The sequence below is a fragment of the Oryctolagus cuniculus genome, chromosome 3 (assembly GCF_964237555.1).
Source record: "Oryctolagus cuniculus chromosome 3, mOryCun1.1, whole genome shotgun sequence".
Lineage (NCBI taxonomy): Eukaryota > Metazoa > Chordata > Mammalia > Lagomorpha > Leporidae > Oryctolagus > Oryctolagus cuniculus.
The window spans coordinates 17,452,272-17,458,271 of NC_091434.1; the positions used below are offsets into that span (position 1 = coordinate 17,452,272).

The following is a 6,000-nucleotide window of genomic DNA, read 5'->3' on the forward strand; positions in this document are numbered from 1 at the left end:
TATGCTGACACACAAAAGAAAAGTCATCTTTTCTTAGCAAACTCCACACAATTTCTGGACTTTGAGTTTTCATTTTCAGAAAGTCAAGGAATCTTCTGACTTATAATCCTCATGCTATCAAAATAATTCCATGCCATTTCCTTAGAAAATGAATTCTTCTAGACTCCTACTTGCTAGGGGGCTACCATTTTAGGGAATGTTTCGTTAAGGTTGCTCAATAAAGCAAATCAGCAGATTGGCCAGTGCATTTGTTAACTTTTAGGTAATTTCTATGTTCCAAGGTCTTGGGGGAAATATTACATAGAAATAAATTCAGAGCTTGAGAGAGTGAAGAAACTAGTGTTTGTTGAGAGTGTGTGTTGTGGACTGAACATGTCTCTCCAAAATTCATGTTAGTGCTCTATCCACATGCTGGCTATATTTGGAGATGGGGCTCTAAAGAAGTAAGTGAGATAAAATGAAGTCATGAGTATCAGACCCTCATTTGATAGGATAGTAGTGTCCTAACCCTTACCTACCATATACCCACAAATTAAAGGACTTTTGAGGACATGAAAACAAGGTAGAATAGACACCTCACATGAAACCAAATCTTGTGTGAAAATTGGTCTTGGACGTTCCAGCTTCCACAACTTGAGAAAATAAATTTCTGTTGTGTAAGCCATCTAGGCTATAATATTTTGTTAAAATAACTCTAACTACTATAGTTGGCTGCTAATAATAATTGAAGTGAGTTGAGGGTAACAAGGCTGTGTCTGTGACTCCAAGGCCAGGAACATCAACAGTATTTTTAATATAGTTATTCTGTCTAGTGGGCATCTAGCATATGCCAGGTATGCACTAGATACCTTCCAATTACTAAATCATTTAATCATTCCACAGCTCTATTGGGGATGACACAGCGACACAGTAGGTTAATACTCTGCCTGTGGCACCAGCATCCCATATGGGCGCCGGTTCTAGTACCGGTGGCTTCTCTTCCAGTACAGCTCTATGCTATAGCCTGGGAAAGCATTAGAAGATAGCTCAAGTCCTTGGGCCCCTGCCCGTGTAGGAGACCCAAAGAAGCTCCTGGCTCCTGGCTTCGGATTGGCACAGCTCCAGTGGTTGCGGCCATTTGGGGAGTGAACCAACGGAAGGAAGACCTTTCTCTCTGTCTCTCCCTCTCACTGTCTGTAACTCTACCTCTCAAGTAAATAAAAAAAAAAAACTTAAATAAATAAATAAATATTTAAAAAAATAATTATCTCTTTTTAATTGCAACTTTTAGATGTAGTCATAGAGTCTTAGAGAGACTGTAGTCATAGTCTTAGAGAGATGTAGTCATAGAGTCATAGAGAGATTAGACTCAAGCTCACATGGTGATGGAGGGATTTAAAACTGGATTGTCTAACATCTAACATCATATCCTAAGTGTTACATGTGGAGACCAGGATGGAGTTCCAGGCTCCTGACCTTGGCCTGCCTCAGCCTTGGTCACTGTGGCCATTTGGGGAATGAACCATCAGATAGATGACCTCTCTCTCTTTCTCTGTGTGTCTCCACGTCTTTCTCTGTAACTCTGCCTTTCAAATAAATGTTAAACAATAAAATAAATATCCCAAGTTCTTAACTGTTTGTCCACATTGAAATTTCATGTTTACTACCTAATAAAAGAATGTGACTGTCAGAAGGGAAGTTAGGCAGCTATAAAGAACAGAAAACAAAAATTACAAGCAGAAAAGTTGGCCTAATTATTCCTCAGACTTCTTATATTAACCCAGTCTTGATGCTACTTAAATCAGCTTCCAAAAATCACAAAGCTTATATCCCAGCTTGGGTTTATAATTAATAAGCAAAAGCCAACCTTAACTCCTGTTCAACTCACATTCATTATGTGTCTTAAACTAGCTATTGAACTCTTTAAGATCTGGAACTATGACTTAATTTGAACTTCTCCAGGATTCTCCTTAGCTTGAAGCAATGATTGGGTAAATGATAAGTACTCAATAGATGCTATTTGAATCTCCTTAATTCGAAAGCTCACAACATTAAGTCAGTGGTCAGGAATCGCCTCAATTACTGCTCATTGCTCTGGCCTCCTTTACCTCATCTACAGCTCAACCCAATATTGTCAACATTAAATATTTTGTACTGCATATTTCCTGTCTTTTATAGGTGAAGCTATTGGTAAGAAACAATAATTGAAATCTGAAATAAGAAATATGGAAAATACGTTTTAGGGGCCAGTGCTGTGGCACAGCAGGTAAAAGCCCTGGCCTGATGAGCCAGCATCCCATATGGGCACCAGTTCTAGTCCTGGCTGCTCCTCTTCCGGTCCAGCTCTCTGCTATGGCCTGGGATAGCAGTGGAAAATGGCCCAAGTGCTTGGGCCCCTGCACCCATGTGGGATACCCAGAAGAAGCTCCTTGCTCCTGGCTTCAGATCGGCACAGCTCCTGTCATTATGGCCACCTGGGGAGTGAACCAGTGGATGGAAGACTTCTCTCTCTGTCTCTACCTCTCTCTGTAACTCTGTCTTCCAAATAAATAAAACAAATCTTTAAAAAAAGAGAGAAAATATGTTTTATTTTCATATAGCATAGAAGTATTACAAATTGATTAAACTTAAATAAGTTTCAATAATTTTTAAAAGTATACACAAAGACCTATTTTGAAATCATGTTTTTATCCCTCTTTTATAAACCTTGTGATTGACCTTTGCTCCCAATCTCCTTGCTTTGAGCCTGAGTACAGGCTCCCACAGGTACTGCCTTGTTAACACTCTTCATTTTCAAAGGTCAAATGCTCTTATTTCTTTTTTTCTTTAGGCTTTTAAGTAAATATGGTTATGTTTTGGTTCTAAGTAAAGTGAATCTTTGAAAGATATGCTCACTCGGACTTACCCCTAATGGTAGAGCTAGAAACATGCCATGGGACTCCAAATCCCATTAAGTTGACATGTAACAATGCCATCTTACAGTTAAAGTGATCAGTTTAAGTTCATAATTGATCATAAAGATAGGATTAAGTGTCAAAGGGATCACATAAATAAGACCAGTGTCTGCTAATAATAATTGATATAACTAAAAAGGAGAGAATGACCCAACATGGGAAGCGGGAGACACAGCAGACTCATAGAATGACAAATGCCCTAAACAGCACTCTGGCCTCAGAATCAGCCCTTAAAGCATTCGGATCCGGCTAAAAAAACCATGAGAGTATTTCAGGCATGGAAAGCCAAGACACTGTGGCAAACAACAACAACAGCAACAACAACAACAACACCTAAATGAAAGATCTCTGTGAGTGAGATCCCAGTGGAAAGAATAGGCCATCAAAGAAGAAGGTACCTTTCTCTGAAGGGAGGAGAGAACTTCCACTTTGATTATAGCCTTGCCTAAATAAGGTCAGAGTTTGTGAACTCAAGAGGCTTCCATAGCCTTGGAATTTCATGACAAGAGCTTTGGGTGATTACTGACATCATAAATAAGAGTGTCAATTGTTAAATCAACAACTGGAGTCACTGTGCACTTACTCCCTATGTAGGATCTCTGTCCTTAATGTGTTGTACTATGTGAATTAACGGTAAAACTAGTATTCAAACAGTACTTTATACTTTGTGTGTCTGTGTGGGTGCAATATGTTGAAATCTTTACTTAATATATACTAGTTGATCTTCTGTATATAAAGGTAATTTAAAATGAAGCTTAATGAAGAATGGGATGCGAGAGGGAGTGGGAGATGGGATAATTTGTGGGTGGGAGGATGGTTATAGGGGGAAAAAGCCACTATAATCCAGAAGTTGTACTTTTGAAATTTATATTTATTAAATAAAAGTTTTCTAAAAATAAGATATGCCGTAAATGTGCACACCAATCTCAAAAATGTGAAGTTTACTATATCAAGAAAGCTTGGAGATGATAACATGCTCTTTTTCATTAAAGCTTGGTAATGTACATATAAAGACAAATTTCTGCTACCAGTATGTTAGGATCTTGTCAGGAATATTAATATGACAATGCTTACTTACGTCACTTTATAGATTTGGAGTTAGTGAATGAAGCATTTGAATAAACTTCTCCTCCTAGATATCAAGTCTGCCATTTTTAAACTAAATTCTTATTATGTGTATAGCAGTTCCTGCCAGAAAAAGCTGTTTTTCAAAGGCTGAACTAATCAGTGGAAGCTATTATAAATAGATTTTTATTGTTGATTATTATAATAGTTATATATAACTATTATAATTATAATATAATAATTATAATTGTTAGTGCCTGTATTATATCCCTTGTTCTAGTTCTTTTTTGTAATTTTATATAAAGGGAACAAATTTAATTTATTTCATATATAAAGTTTTAAGAACATAATGATACTTCCCACTCTTATCTCCCCACCAGGCTCCCGACCTGCCTCCTTCTTTCTTTTTTTATTTTTTTTAATTTTTGCATTGACAAAAATTAAATTTTCTTTATAATCACAAGCTTAACCTCTAGTAAATAAGAATTCAACAAGTAGTAAGTAGAAAGCCCAATGTTCCTCAGGAGTGTAGACAAAGGCTATAAATGATAATCAAACCTCAAAATGTCAAGTTCACTCATACACATTGCTCTTTTTTTGTACTCTGCGTATTAGTTAGAGGGAAAACATATGATATTTGTCTTTTTTGGACTAGCTTATTTCGCTAAGCTTAATAGTCTCCAATTTTATCCATTTTGCTGTCAAAGACAGGATTTCATTCTTTTTTTGTGGCTGAATTCACTGGCAGCCATAGTACATGGTTCCTACACATACTGTTTTTTGCTTCAAGTACCGGTGTGTTCCCTTTCCTCTGTTGAGACTCTTTCCAGCACAGCATGAGTTGCACACAACTCCTGTGGGTGATGCCTCCATTGAGGAAGAAGGGAGCCTGTTCTTCAGTAGGATAATTTTTCCATGTCAGATGGGTTATGGTTATAGGACCCTGGGTTTCAGTTTCAGATGACTGCAACTCATTCATTATTATACTTTTCATTCTGTTTTTTTTTTTGTTGTTGAAGATTAGATGAAATAACAAAAATAATGCAGTAGTTAATACAGATCTTTGGTCTGCTTCTAAAAAAACTTTGTAACTGGCTCATGAATAATGTGGCCATTTTGCTCTTCATGGGGATTTCTTTTCATATTTTCCTTTGGTGAACTAAACACATCTTCCCTTTAGCACTGTGAGGCCCCTGAGGGCAGAAGCCACAGCTACTTCGTTTGTGTCTGCACATAACAGTTAGAACATGATAGTGTTCCAAATGGAATCCTATCTATCTATCTATCTACCATCTATCTACATATCATATAAATCAGTGGTTTTTAGTACATTCAGAAAATTATGCAAACATTTCCATGATCTTTTTTTAAAGATTTGCTTATTCTTTGAAAGTCAGAGTTACAGAGAGGCAGAGGGAGAGGGAGAGAGGGAGAGGTCATCCATCTGCTGATTCACTCCCCAAAGGGCCACAACGCGGAACTGGGCCAATCCAAAGCCTGGAGCCAGAACTTCCTCCAGGTCTCCCATGCGGGTTCAGGGGCCCAAGGAATTGAGCTATCCTCCTCAGCTTTCACAGGCCACAGCAGAGAGCTGAATGGGAGATGGAGCAACCAGGACTTGAGCCAGCGCCCAAACAGGATGCCGGCATTACAGGCGATGGCTTTACCTGCTGCGTCAGAGTGTCGGTCCCCATTTCCATGATCTTATTCCAGAACACTTCTATCACTTCAAGAGGAATCCAAGCATCTTCCACTTCCTCTGTCCCTCTTTCCCTGGCAATCACTGATGCATGTCCTGTCCCCAGGGATGTGCTTATTCTAGACATTTGGCATGAATGAAATCACAAATATGTGGCCTTTTGTGTCCGTTCTTTCAGTTAGCATACTTTAAAGGTTTTCACACATTGTACAATTATTAGTATTCCATTCCTTTTTAGAGCTGAATAATATTCTTTTGTATAGCTATACCACATTTTGATTATTCACGCAGTAATTGATGGGC

General features: G+C 38.1%; 1 long non-coding RNA gene across 1 annotated transcript in view; it reads right to left on the reverse strand.

Annotated features, from left to right (window-relative positions):
- Positions 1-3,408, reverse strand: part of LOC138849154 (uncharacterized) — a 79,857-nt gene extending 76,449 nt beyond the window's left edge. The window contains exon 1 of the long non-coding RNA XR_011387563.1: positions 3,332-3,408. This is a non-coding gene — a long non-coding RNA (uncharacterized lncRNA). The remainder of the gene's footprint in view (positions 1-3,331) is intronic.
- Positions 3,409-6,000: the final 2,592 nt, after the last annotated feature.